The 15587-nt window shown below is 34.2% G+C and overlaps 1 long non-coding RNA gene across 1 annotated transcript; it reads left to right on the top strand.

Annotated features, from left to right (window-relative positions):
- The first annotated feature begins 1171 nt into the window (after nucleotides 1-1171).
- LOC117109268 lies at nucleotides 1172-15133 on the top strand. Its single transcript, XR_004445491.1, has 7 exons — nucleotides 1172-1242; nucleotides 5533-5615; nucleotides 9028-9060; nucleotides 12349-12357; nucleotides 12767-12772; nucleotides 14015-14074; nucleotides 14770-15133. It is a non-coding gene; the product is annotated as an uncharacterized LOC117109268 (long non-coding RNA).
- Nucleotides 15134-15587: the final 454 nt, after the last annotated feature.

The following is a 15587-nucleotide window of genomic DNA, read 5'->3' as shown; positions in this document are numbered from 1 at the left end:
TTTCTCCATCATATTCATTTTCTATTCTTTTTTATTTTTTTTCCCTTTCCAGTTTTTTCTTTCTTCTTTTAAATGGTGTTACTTTACTGACAGAGTCAGGTCTCACTATGATTATGAGATGTTTGATGATTGCATGATATCCCTAATTATAAATATACACAATCTTGATTCACAGTGCTGGTGCTGGTACTCTACATATGTAAATATGGAAAAAAATATATTTTGGCCGCAATCTTGATATCCAATATGGCAGCCATCTTGAAATTCAATATGGCGGCCTTCTGACATAATTTCTGATATCTGCATGATACTCCCGGATATCGAAAACACGAGTAGAGATCTTTGACAGTGCTAGGTGTTGTAGATATGACGATATTTACAACATTATCAATAATTAATTTGGCGGCCATTTTGAAATCTAGTATGGCAGAAATTTTGAAATTCAATGGTGGCATTCTGGCATAATTTCTGATGATTGCATGACACTCCCTGATATTGAAAACATGGGTAATGATCTTCATTTGGCAATGACATGTGCTGTAGATATGAATATATTGGCTAAAATCAAATATTTTGGCGGCCATATTGGATTTTAAGATGGTGGCCATTAGGAGCCGTTATTCTTTGGGGTCTATTTTTTTTTTTTAATGATCTTTAGGTGTCATAGTATGGGAAGTTTCATGCTTTTTTTCCAGAAGTGCCCGATTCTACCTGAAATTCAACCTTAGCCGCTCTACTATATGATGATATTAATTATCTAATATCAAACACGATGTGAATCTGCAAATGTTTGCCTTAGATTCAATAACAAAATATCCATACATTATACCAATTACTTAAATGTCAAATTATGTTATTTACAATATCGACGTATTTAATGCCATCTGTGTTCGAAATATAAAAAACATGATGTAAATCTGCCTTATAATCACACAAACAATACATCCATACAGATTTATTACAAGTAATTACTTTATTGTCATTTTTTAGTACATTAAAAATAAAAGCCGATTGAGCCATTATTTCCTGAAATAGAAGTGCTATTATAGTGATGATGAAATTAAATTATCGCCTACGTACTGCTTTTATTGGTGAGGTACCTAAAAGTGATAATAGAAATGAATTATCCATATGCAAACTTACGGTATTGTTTGAAAAATATAAATAGACCTAAAGTTTACAATTTTATGAAATACTTGTTCATTTAAGCACTGACATTACACCAATCATGGCTTGCACACGGTAAGTACAGTACCGTACATTTCAATTCAGTAGTAACTGAATCCTATTACATTTAGAATTAACGAACATTAGAACAGTGTTTTTTTGTCTTTTGTGAGGATCACCCACCTTTATTTATTCTCTCTTTTTTCATGATTTTAAATTTTTCGTTTTCTCTCCTATTCTACTGTACCAATATTTACATATGTGTTCACAATTCACAACAATTATGTGTTACAACAATTTTGATAATTTTCCTAATTTCGAAAGTTTCTATCTTATTTTTAATATTGCATTCTAGAATAATGCACTCCTAATTTAAAGTCAAAGAATGATGAAGTATTTGCCTTCAGAATATACTGTAATTATTAGTGGACTTGGTGCTGAAATTACCCTATTGTACTTGTATAAGTCCTTTTCTTTTCTCAAGCCTGGTTCAATAATAATTCTGTTGTACATAAAGTATAAAAAGTTAAACTTTATCTCTTATTTAAATAATAATAATAATAATAATAATAATAATAATAATAATAATAATAATAATAATAATAAATTTGCAATTTGTATAGCGCCTCCCGTATATTTGTTTGGTTTGGAGTATTAAAATAATACACAATAAAATTAGTAATAATTACTACACCTAGCTCGCACACTCTTAGAAAAAAGGGGTGCTTAAGGGGTTCTTCATTGTCCTCTATATAGAACCCCTGTAGCACATTTAAAGGTTCGAAAAGGAGAAAAATAGGTTCGCTAAAGGGTCCTTCGAACCATTTTAAGTTCGTTAAAGTGTTTTGAGAACTATTTACAGAGTCCTTCGAAATAAAGAACCTTTTTACTTTGGGGGTTCCATATACAGGACAGCCAAAAACCTCTGAAGAACCATTATTTTGTTATACGTTTGAATTCAATTGTGTATTGTTTTGTCGGTCTACTTTCACCAGATCCTTAGACCAGCAACAATCGTAACGTGCTGAAATCCACTTCGATGTAGACGAACAATACGTTCGGGAAGATATAGAGATAGCTGTCCTTTCATTATTTGAGTATGATTTACAGTAATTTGGGGACAGTGAAATTAATCATGAATCAATTCATTTTGATTCCCTTGGCGGTCATAACCAACGTGTAGTCCAAGTACCGCAATAAATAAAATATTGCATTCACACCAGGGCGCAGATCTGTTTTGAAAGGTGGGGGGGGGCGGGGGCATTCCGTTAGACCACAAACACTTCGGCCCCACCATGGTTGGGGCTGAGGTGCGAAAATTTGAGGAAATAGTATTCTATAGATGACCGGAAATGACACTTAGTAAAATTCATCATCATGATTAGCGATTTTCGGCAACCATGATCTAATTCACAATATGTGTGATGTATTAACTTTGAAATTGTCTGTAAAGTATTTAATTTACTTTACCTACTTCAAACCGTGAGGTCAAATCCAACGTAGCCCCACCATGGTAGGGGCTGAGGGGCGAAAATTTGAGAACATAGTACCTCTAGACGGCCGGAAATGACACTCTTATAAATAGTATAATTTATCATCATCACATCACCCTTATATTCAAAACGAAGAGCCAGCAAAATTCTCATGATATTTTATCTAGAGCTTTCGGGAGTCATTGAATTCTAAATAATCTGTGTGATGTACCATAGTTAATTAACTTTGAAATTTTGTCTTTGATGTATTTATTTTACTTTACCTACTTTAAACCGTGACTTCAGACCCACCTCATCCCCCACCATGGTTAGGGCTGAGATGCGAAAATCGTACCTCTAGATGGACGGAAATGACACTCTAATATAGTAAAATTCATCATCATCACATCACTTCAAAATAAAGCGCCAAGAAATTTCTCATGATCTTTTATCTATAATTTTCGGCAGTCATAGAGATCTAAATAATCTGTGTGATGTACCATAGCAAATATAACTTAACTTTACTTTACCTACTTAAGCTGCGAGTCCACACCCATCTAAGCCCCGTCATATTGGGGCTGAGGCGCAAAAATGTGGGTAAATTGTACCACAGATGGCCGGAAATGACACTTTTATACAGAAAAATTCATTATTATCACATCACCATTATAATCAAATGAAACACCAACATATTTTTCATGATCTTTTATCTAGAATTTTCGGCAAATCACATCAGAGATCTAATTAATCCCTGCGATCGCAACATAGAAAATAAAACTTAATTTTCCTTGATGTTTTACTTTACTTTATAACGTGCCGAAAACCAATTTTATCTTATTAAAAATTGAATTACATTTGACGGATTTGATTACTTCTTCCAGATTTTGTACGTACCGCCCGGTACATTACAGTAATAATAGGCCTACATAACAGTTTACTATCAAAATCAAGGAGATCAGTGCTGCTACCGTTAGACAAATTGAGAACTGCCTTTTTGCTTCTTTGGTTACAGTATTTAAAAGAGAATTGGTATCTACATTCTGGATTTTTCCAGTTTGCTTTTGGTTCATCGAATGAGTGTGATATTTTTATTCCAATATTGGTAAAATAGTCGTTAAAAGCTTCGCAGTTTAAATTTGGATTAGTAATATTTTTGTTTATATTTTTTTTTCCCTGTTGTTTTCTTCATCTCATCCCACAACTTTTTTTTTTGGGTCGTTCATATGTTGATGTTCGATTTCAGCAAAATAATCAATCTTTGCTTTTCTTGATTACTAGTGACGTCATTTCTTAATTTTCTATAGGCCTTAGCGTCTAAGTGTTGTTTTGTTTTGTGCTTGTCTGACAGTCTGCATGATCTCGTTGGTACAACGATTGAATAATATCTGGTGTTATCCATGGTGACAATCTATTTTTTATTCTCATTGATTTTAATGGGGCATGTCGTTGTTCCAAACATAGTTAATATTTTCATTACCAATTATAAATAAGTCATTTATTTCGTAACTTTCATGTAATTCTTTGTTGAAAGATTCTATATCAAAATCTTTATAATTTCTAAATAATGTGTAGTAGTAGTAGTAGTAGTAGTAGTAGTAGTAGTGGTAGTAGTGGTAGTAGTGGTAGTAGTGGTAGTAGTGGTAGTGGTGGTAGTGGTGGTAGTGTGCATTATGAAGAACCCAGTACATCCTTCGAGACGAGTGTACCGGAACAGATAGCTCCTGTGGTGGACGACGAGAGTTGCTGGTACCCGGTTACCGGGTAGCACAGACACGAAGGGACCCTTAGGGGCGAAGAAAGTCATTGGTCGAGTTCCTAGTCCACATCTCAAGCGCCCTGAGCATCTTGCATTAGATGGATGTGCGCTATATAAAACTACACTATTATTATTATTAGTAGTAGTAGTAGTAGTAGCAGTAGTCGTAGTAGTAGTAGTAATATTAGTTCTCTAGGCCTACTGTTGTTCTTCTTTAGACACTGCGCCTTGAGCATCAATGTTGGTGGCGATGTTTCCTCTTTACAAAATCGTTATTATTATATTATTATTAGTAGTATAGTAGTAGTAGCAGGAGCAGCATTAGCGGTAGCAGGGGCAGGGGAGGCGGTGGCGGAGGTAGTAGTAGAAATGAATAGAAATCCGCGGCGCATAAATTTAAATCAAAAACAAAATAAATCATTACTTAAAAAATAGGAACAGTTCAAATTCAAAAAAAAAAATTAAATAAATTCGCCTAATGGAAAACCGCACTAATGACGTGCGTTTGTAGGTCCTACCAGGTGTAGGAACAAATGCGTATCTCTGGGCTTGTGTGTTGGTCAGTAATGTTGTATTGTTGATAGACTCTCCGAAATAAGCCAATTCGTATTTTCAACTGCGGATGCGCTTATTACGAAGGTCAATCGACACAACGTACACACAGCATAAGCTTATACCGATTGACCTCGAATAAGAGCATGCACAATTCAAACTACGAATCGGCTTATTTAATGGACCTTAATTGCACTGCCAACGACAATCAACAGACGGCGTCGCGTCGTCTAAAGGCCAACTCAGACAGCGTCGGCCGACGCAGCCCGACCCGATTTGTTGTCGCGTCGGGTCTGTGTGAGTTAAACGCAGACGCGATGGTGTGCGTCGGGGGCAGTCGCGTAGTAGAATATTAAACATGTTTAATATTTCTCACGATTGTTTAACACTGTCCTAGACGATAAATCGCGTCGGGTTGCGTCGTACGACGCTGTTTAAGTTGGCCTTAACTCTCACAGGGAGTTGTGCGGCGGTCGTACAACGTAGTGAGTACTTTCAAAAGCGATAGTAATATTAATTCGTTAAAAAGATCTTCCCGTATATACGGCAGAATATTATTGCAGACAATGTATATTTTTATTTTAGTACCCTGAAAGTGTTGGCTGTATTCCTGATAGTGTGTGTTCTGACTGAATATGTTTTTGCTGCCGCCTTACCTGTTGAAAACGGTAGGTTTTACATCGCAAGTCAAGATGCGATTGTTTAGAAATATTTAATTTTATTATTTTATAACCAACTTAATTGAAATTTTGTCTTTTCCTTTTAAAAAATCCAAAAATATTTTAGTGTTTTATCGTTCTCTTTCATGTCGTGTTTTCTTTTATTTCAATGTAGATTTTTGATGTGCTATAAATGGTATTGTGATTTTGTGATGATTAGGCCTATATGTTCCATTTTTTTAAAAACTTTTATTGTATATTTCTTATGTATTTTTTAAATTTTTTTTTGTAAATGTATATTTTAAAATTCTGTACAGCGCTGGTGATCATTTTAAATGGATATTGTTTTGCGCTTTATTAAATAAAGTTATTAAAAGGCATATGCTTCTTTATTTTTTGTTAGGAGCAGGTATGTAAATAATAGGCTAACGACTTTGCTGATAATAATGGTATAGTACCGGTATTAATCGATGATGATCGAGATGATGAAGATATGATTGGAATACAGTATTTCGTTTGTTTAATGATTGGTTGATGTACCGTCTTTATTTCTATAAGTGACGCCCTACATATCAGCTCTTCTGAAAGGGCGACTCTCTTAAAATAATATATTATTGAAATAATAAAAATACCATGAATATTTTTTAAGCTATGGTGTCATTTGAGCTTTATCTTTGGGTTGTGTTCATCTGCGTCTGTTTTAATACGTTTACGTTGTTTGTATTATTTTATGTAACTGAAAAATAATAAGATATAATATGATAATATATCAAATAAGCCTATGCTTCTTTTTATTATTATGTCTTGTAGGAGCAGGTATGTGAATAATAAGCTAACGACGGTGCTGACAATAATGGTATAGTATTAATAAGATGAAGTTGATGATGGAGATGATGACGAAGATATGATTGGAATACAGTATTTCGTTTGTTTAATGATTCTTTGATGTACCGGTTTTAGTTCTCTAAGTGAACCCTACATATATATAAATAAATATTCATGCATAACTATCATCCCATACCATGAATATTTTCCTAACTATGGTGACATTTCACCTTTTCCTTCGGGTTGTCTTCATTTGTGTCGATTGCCCAGTCCCCAATTTTCATTGTGGTATTTTAGATGTGCTGTTTTTTTTGGTTTTTTTTTGCTTTTTTTTTCTTTTTCATCATGATTGTCATTTTATTCTAAATGTTTTTAAAGACGAAATAAATTATATGGTATTATTGGTGGATCCAGGAATTAGAAATAGATGGAGGGTTTATACCACCACAGTCTCCACCATGTGGGGCTGAGGTAAGACAATTAATGGCACCTTTAGATGGCCGGAAATGGCCATTTGAACATAAATAATTTTCGTTTTATCTCATTTTTTTTGTTACAATTTTGACAAAGCCGGCTTACCCCTTCCCCCACCCCATTTAACCCATCTCTGGATATAATATATATGTCTTACAGTCGATGTCAGAGACATATTATGCTGTCATTTATCAACAAAGCTCTTTTGGGTCAGGGTGTGCTGACCGAGGACCTTACGGGTAGGAGCCACTTCGGGGCCCGGGGGTCGAGGCCCTGTGTAGCGCCGCACGAGAACGCATACTGGTGTTGATGATAATTATAATAACTACTATATTGGCTTTTTATTCTCATCAGCAAATGCGTGTATGCGTGTTCAATATAAACCTTGAAGTAATATCAAAGATAATAAATAGCAGAAGATAGAGCAGCTTCCCAATATAGTGGAACATCCGTTCCAAAGGCATTGTGGGTACACGGAGAGCAATTTTACCTCGTCCGCGCGGCGGCGCTATATAGCAATAATAAACAGCAATGAAGGCGCCGCTCTGGTTCGTTGGTTTCCTGTAGTTTCTCCACTTAGTAAAATTTTCAAATTTTACCCCATTCGCGGGAGGGCGGATGTTCCATCAATTTTAATACAAATACGCGGAGCAGCTCATTCTTCTGCTATTTAAGTTCTTCGGTAATATTTGCTTAATATTCAATTTATCGCTGTTGTTGGCATTTGCCATTTTATTATATTACTCTTTTTTCTTCTTACTTCGGACACCTTGAGTTGCAAGCTCTTTCGAGATTTTTTTTTTTCATATAATAATATATTAAATAGGCCTATGCTTCTTTTTTTTTTGTCTTGTAGGTCAACGAGGTATGTGAATAATAGACTAACGACTTTGCTAATAATAATGGTATAGTATTAATAAGATGAAGATGATGATCGAGATGATGAAGATATGATTGGAATACAGTATTTCGTTTGTTTAATGATTCTTTGATGTAGGCCTACCGTCTTTATTTCTCTAAGTGACCCCTACATATCAGCTCTTCTGGAATGGCGACCCTCTTAAAAAACACCTAAAGTAATATAAATAAATAATCATGCAAAACTATCATCTCATACCGTGAATATTATCCGAGCTATGGTGTCATTTGAGCTTTCTCTTTGAGTTGTCTTTATCTGCGTCTGTTTTAATACGTTTACGTTCTTTGTATTATTTTATGTACATGACGAAAAAATGATATATGATACGGTAATATACGGTATTAAATAGGCTATGCTTCTTTGTTTTTATTTGTATGTCTTGTAGGAGCAGGTATGTGAATAATAAGTTAACGACGGTGCTGACAATAATGGTATAGTATTAATAAGGTGAAGTTGATGATGGAGGTGATGACGAAGATATGATTGGAATACTGTATTTCGTTTGTTTAATGATTCTTTGATGTACCGTTTTTAGTTCTCTAAGTGACCTCTACATATAAGCTCTTCTGGAAGGACGACCCTCATAAAATGTTATTAAAATAATATAAATATATAATCATGCATAGCTATCATCTCATACCGTGAATATTTTCCTAGCTATGGTGACATTTGACCTTTCTATTCGTTTTGTCTTCATCTGTGTCTGTCTTACAGTCGATGTCAGAGACATATTATGCTGTCATTTATCAACAAAGCTCTTTTGGGTCAGGGTGTGCTGACCGAGGACCTTACGGGTAGGAAGCACTTTGTGGCCCGGGGGTCGGGGCCCTGTGTAGCGCCGCACGAGAACGCATACTGGTGTTGCACTACTGGTGTTTCCCATGTACATGTCTCTGGGCCCTTCCACTTACGTATTCTGGCCTTTGATAGTCTAGTATCTATGAATAATAATCTATGAAAAGCTGCCGCGGTGCCTGGTGTCCTGGACTAAACACACGATATGCAAAGACTTTTTGTGTAAACCATCCTTGGTTCATAATTTTAACCTACAGCTTACAATTTCAGATAGGCCTAATAAAGATAATTTGTATTATAATTATTAACATGAACATGTTCTTTCTTATAACACGTGTTTAATGTAAACATTTAGTAATGAAATAAGTAAAGTTAATGTCAAAAGTTTTATTCAATTTCGTCTTGTAGAGCAAAGTAGAATTCGGCGACATCTTCCACAGGGTGAGTAGTGTTCGAGGTAATGACAATGTTAATAATGATGATGATAATGATAATAACTACTGTATTGGCTTTTTATTCTCATCAGCAAATGCGTGTATGCGTGTTTAATGTAAATTGAAGTAATATTTGCTTAATATTCAATTTATCGCTGTTGTTGGCATTTGTCATTTTATTATATTGCTCTTTTTTCTTCTTACTTCGGACACCTTGCGTTGCTAGCTCTTTCGAGATTGTTTTTTTTCATTTAATAATATATTAAATAGGCCTATGCCTCTTTATTTTTTGTCTTGTAAGTCCACGAGGTATGTGAATAATAGGCTAACGACTTTGCTGATAATAATTGTATAGTATTAATAAGATGAAGATGATGATCGAGATGATGAAGATATGATTGGAATACAGTATTTCGTTTGTTTAATGATTCTTTGATGTAGGCCTACCGTCTTTATTTCTCTAAGTGACCCCTATATATCAGCTCTTCTGGAATGGCGACCCTCTTAAAAAACACCTAAAGTAATATAAATAAATAATCATGCATAACTATCATCTCATACCGTGAATATTATCCGAGCTATGGTGTCATTTGAGCTTTCTCTTTGAGTTGTCTTTATCTGCGTCTGTTTTAATACGTTTACGTTCTTTGTATTATTTTATGTACATGACGAAAAAATGATATATGATACGGTAATATATTAAATAGGCCTATGCTTCTTTGTTTTTATTTGAATGTCTTGTAGGAGCAGGTATGTGAATAATAAGCTAACGACGGTGCTGACAATAATGGTATAGTATTAATAAGATGAAGTTGATGATGGAGATGATGACGAAGATATGATTGGAATACAGTATTTCGTTTGTTTAATGATTCTTTGATGTACCGTTTTTAGTTCTCTAAGTGACCTCTACATATCAGCTCTTCTGGAGGGACGACCCTCATAAAATGTTATTAAAATAATATAAATATATAATCATGCATAGCTATCATCTCATACCGTGAATATTTTCCTATCTATGGTGACATTTGACCTTTCTATTCGTTTTGTCTTCATCTGTGTCGATTGCCCAGTCCCCAATTTTCATTGTGGGATTTTAGCTTTGCTCGTTATATCTCTCGATATAATATATATATGTCTTACACAGGTAACGATAACAATTAAAGTACAGTTGTAATAACTTATAGGCCTACAGTAAATTGCGCAATATAAGAATGAATTATTATTATTATTATTATTATTATTAACGACCACAGTAACTTATATGGATAATTAAAATGCCTAAACTGTATATAGGCCTATTTTTTAATATATAAATATCAGAAAATCGTTGTCGCACACTAAGACCACAATAAAATTAATATCATTGTAAAAGTCTAATCACACAGAAAAATCATTATTTAAATATTGAAATTGTATTCATGAAAAATTTAAAAAAAAATTTAAACCGTCTGTATATATTGTTTACATTTTGTCTAACTGTATAGAGGAAAGATGAAGAAATCTACTTCAGTGAAAAAAAAACAAAACAAATCTGTCTCATTATATTTTTTTATTTGCCAAACAATTATTACTGTATAAGATATTATTGGTCTACTTAATAAAATTAGATGCTGAAAATGTCAATCTGAGCTTTAATAATACAATGTGAAAATATATGTTATTGAATCGATCTTCCTAACTGGGCCCGTCGGTTGCGTCGACCCTTTGTCACTGGCCCTAGCATAATTATGAGTAGTCTACCCTGACTAGCCTAGCAATGATGTAGGAACAAAAAGCAACAGAAAATATTTCAAACCTACCGCTAATATCACATAAAAGGTCACTCTTTCTCAATCGGAAATTACGCCGGTGGGTTTTTTCTTTTATTTTTTTAAATTTTTTTTTTTATGGTGCTTACGCTTACCTCAATTTCTTCAGCAATTTGTTTATTCGTATAACCCATCACTACCAAAGCTTCTAATTTGTCTCTAGTAGCCATGGTTGACAACTGTGCTATAGGCCTTTATAGCGGTAATAACGATGAATAGACAAGCCTAGGCTACTGTATTTACGACAAGTATGCCTATGATCATATAACGTTCCTATTTGTGTTTTAGTCCCTTTTTTTTTTGTGCTGTTGTGTTGTGAAATTATTAAGAAAAATTGAATTATGTTTTCTTGGTTTTTTTTTTTTTTTTTTTTTTTGTATTCATTTATTTTGTTGTTTAGTTTAATTTTGACGACAAAATTGGCGTTCCATACAATATCGCCAAAAGTCAAGTGGCGCAGTGCAAAAGTCAAGTGGCGCAGTGCAGAAGTCAAGTGGCACAGTACAAAAGTCAAGTGGCGGCGCACGCATTTTGAGTTTGCACTGCGCCACTTTATTTTTGCACTGTGATTGTTGTTTGTCCTTTTGGCGTGATATCGCCAAATGGACAACCACAAGTGGCGCAGTGCAAAAGTCAAGTGCAGTGCAAAAGTAAATTGGCGCAGTGCAAACTTCAAGTGGCACAGTGCAGAAGTCAAGTGGCGCAGTGCAGAAGTCAAGTAGCGGCACACGCATTTGGATTTGCACTGCGCCACTTTAGTTTTGCACTGTGCCACTCGACTTTCGCACTGTGCCACTTTAATTTTGCACTGCGCCACTTGTGGTTTGTCCTTTTGGCGTTCCATAGTGTTGCACAACTGGTGTTTCCCATGTACATGTCTCTGGGCCCTTCCACTTACGTATTCTGGCCTTTGATAGTCTAGTATCTATGAATAATAATCTATGAAAAGCTGCCGCGGTGCCTGGTGTCCTGGACTAAACACACGATATGCAAAGACTTTTTGTGTAAACCATTCTTGGTTCATAATTTTAACCTACAGCTTACAATTTCAGATAGGCCTAATAAGGATAATTTGTATTATAATTATCAACATGAACATGTTCTTTCTTATAACACGTGTTTAATGTAAACATTTAGTAATGAAATAAGTGAAGTTAATGTCAAAAGTTTTATTTAATTTCGTCTTGTAGAGCAAAGTAGAATTCGGCGACATCTTCCAGAGGGTGAGTAGTGTTCGAGGTAATGACAATGTTAATAATGATGATGATAATGATAATAACTACTGTATTGGCTTTTTATTCTCATCAGCAAATGATTTGCTTAATATTCAATTTATCGCTGTTGTTGGCATTTGTCTTTTTATTATATTACTTAGTATTCGGACACCTTGAGTTGCAAGCTCTTTCGAGTTTTTTTTTTTTTTTTTTTTTTTCATATAATAATATATTAAATAGGTCTATGCTTCTTTATTTTTTGTCTTGTAGGTCAACGAGGTATGTGAATAATAGGCTAACGACTTTGCTGATAATAATGGTATAGTATTAATAAGATGAAGATGATGATCTAGATGATGAAGATATGATTGGAATACAGTATTTCGTTTGTTTAATGATTCTTTGATGTACCATCTTTATTTCTCTAAGTGACCCCTACATATCAGCTCTTCTGGAAGGGCGACCCTCTTAAAAAAAACTCCTAAAGTAATAAATAATCATGCATAACTATCATCTCATACCATGAATATTATCCGAGCTACGGTATGGTGTCATTTGAGCTTTCTCTGTTTTAATACGTTTAGGTTCTTTGTATTATTTTATGTACATGACGAAAAATGTTATAATATGATACGGTAATATATGAAATAGCCCTATGCTTCTTTATTTTTATTTTTATGTCTTGTAGGAGCAGGTATGTGAATAATAAGCTAACGACGGTGCTGACAATAATGGTATAGTATTAATACGATGAGGTTGATGATGGAGAGGATGACGAAGATATGATTGGAATACAGTATTTCGTTTGTTTAATGATTCTTTGATGTACCGTTTTTAGTTCTCTAAGTTCCCTACATCAGCTCTTCTGATTGTTATTTTATTCTAAATGTTTTTAACGGCGAAATAAATGATATCATACCAGTGGGGAATCCAGGAATTTGAAATAGATGGAGGGTCTATTCAACCCAGCCCCAAACATGTGGGGCTGAGGTAAGACATTTTATTATTTTGGCACCTTTAGATGGCAAGAAATGGCCATTTGAACATAAATAATTTTCGTTTTATCTCAATCTTCTTTTTTGTTTTTGACAAATTTAGTGGGGATGTTGGCTGACTCACCACAACCCCCCCCCCCCATTTAACCCGTCACCGGATATAATATGATATGTCCTACAGTCATGTCAGAGACACATTATGCTGTTATGTATCAACAAATCTCTTTTGGGTCAGGTTGCTAGACCGAGTACCGTATGGGTAGGAACCTTTTCGGAGTTACCTGGGGTCGGGGGCACTGTGTGTCACCGCGTGAGAGCGCATACTGGGGCTGCACCACTGGTGGGTCCATGTACATGTCTCTGGGCCTGTCTACTTAGGTTTTCTGGCCTTGGATAGTCTAGTATCTATGAATAGTCAAGCTTCTTTTTTTTCTTTTTTTTAAATTATTATTATTATTATTATTATTAATTTTTTCTGGGGTCTGTCTTTTAAAAATTGGTTAATTAATCTAATTTTACTACTCAAATTAAAATACATCAGACACATGAAGCTTCACGCTTGAAGAAATGTTTTTGTGGAATGCAGGGTAGAGGGCAAGGGAGGAAAGTCCAGACAACGGAGGCGCTGGTAGAAGGATTTTTGCTAAAGATGCTTCACTGTCTATCCAAAAATTGAAAAAATCTCACAAGATTTAATTATAATTTTTAATAGCTCATTTAATGGATCAAAATAAACACCTAATCAGAAATTAGATAAAACAAATACCGGTAGTCTTTTTTACAGACTTTAAAAATCCTTAAATTGGTTACCCGTCAAATTAAGGAACTGTAAAAGGATTAGAGGAAATGTATTATTTATTTGTCCATTTAATTGATAGGAAATTCTTTCTCATTCAAATTTTTCTTACTGTACATAGCATCGTTTTCTTATCTTGTTTTAGTTGCCCGAGAGATGAGATGAATAATATTGTATGGTACCAAAGCTGATCACTTGTTATTGGGTTAGTGTAATTTGTATTAATACCAAAGAACTTGAATGGCAGGAGAATGAGCTGTTCCGCGTTTTTGCATTAAAACTGATGGAACATCCGCCCTTCTCCTGCGAGCGGGGTAACATTTGACCATTTGACAGAGTTGAGAAGATACAATAAACAAACGAACCAGAGCGGCACCTTTAATATTGAAATAGAGCGCCGCCGCGTGGACGGGGTAAAATTGCTCTCCGTGTACCCACAATGCATTTCGAACGGATGTTCCACTACTAACATTGGGAAGCTGCTCATCTCCTGCTATTTCTTATCTTTGTTAATACTAAGAGGAATGTTAATATCAAGTTTTGAGCTCCGCGATTTGATTTTGGAAAAGGACAATAATTACCCCCCCCCCCCCCCAAAAAAAAAACAAACAATCTAAGCTGCATGAAAATGATTCATATAATCTTCCTATAATAATTTTGTTTCGTTAAATGATATGCCAACCCAGTGTCATGCGATGGTAAGTCCACCAATCAAATGACAGAGAGCTATGACTGCGTTATAATGAACTAACTTGGAAATGACTGACTATTTAATATTAAGTAATGCAGTTATAAAGCACTTTCTTAAAGTATAATATAGGCCTACTAATAGTGAATTTATTTCCCGAAGTAATCTAATAAATATTAATGATTTTCGTTTTTTTTCCCTTATTTTAACAGTTGATTAATCAATGTGATCGGCTGAAAGAAAGAAGAACACTGCGCATGCTCAACAATCGTTCATCTTGTTTCATTACTTGGGTTTCCTCCTAATTCTTAATTATACTTATTAACTATTTAATTCATTATTTATGATTGATAATGATAAATATTTTTATTAAATTAATGGTATTAATCTATTGTATTAATCAATTACACAATTCATAATAAATTATATTCTGCATAATAATATTATACGCTCTAGAAAATACAAATATCAGCGATTTCTAAACTATTCTGATGCTGAATGCATAAAATAGTACAATAGTTGATTTACAATAGACGGGTTTCTATCTAATAAAGACTAATTACACGCAATTACTTAGTGTCATGACTGTGTGTGTTCTGTTTTAGTGTGATATGCATGTATTTAAATTATCATCTCAAATAATTAATTAATTATTCAAAAAATCATCTAGTTACCAAATATGATATTTACATTTCATTGCGTTTTTGAAGTACCAGGACTATTGCCATTACCATTCTGTATAACCAATTTATTAATTAAAGATTGGATCGTTGTTACGTTACTGCATACGAATTTTAAGAATAAATTACGTGGTGTAGCGCACATTGAACTATATTTAATTGTTTATTAACCATGTTAATTTCAAAACAATTGTATTTTATACATTGGCGGATCTGATGGGGGTCAATAGTCCTGACCCCACCCCAGGAACCATGAGCTGATTTTTTTTCTTTCTTTTTAGTTCCTATGCACGTAATAAAATAGAAACTATTGTAATCACTCTTCATTTTCCTTTGTTTTTTATTGTGTG

This window comes from Anneissia japonica, unplaced genomic scaffold, assembly GCF_011630105.1.
Source record: "Anneissia japonica isolate Jap-2015-1 unplaced genomic scaffold, ASM1163010v1 scaffold288033_len957474_cov176, whole genome shotgun sequence".
NCBI classification, from domain to species: domain Eukaryota; kingdom Metazoa; phylum Echinodermata; class Crinoidea; order Comatulida; family Comatulidae; genus Anneissia; species Anneissia japonica.
This window is presented reverse-complemented; position numbering and strand designations above follow the sequence as displayed.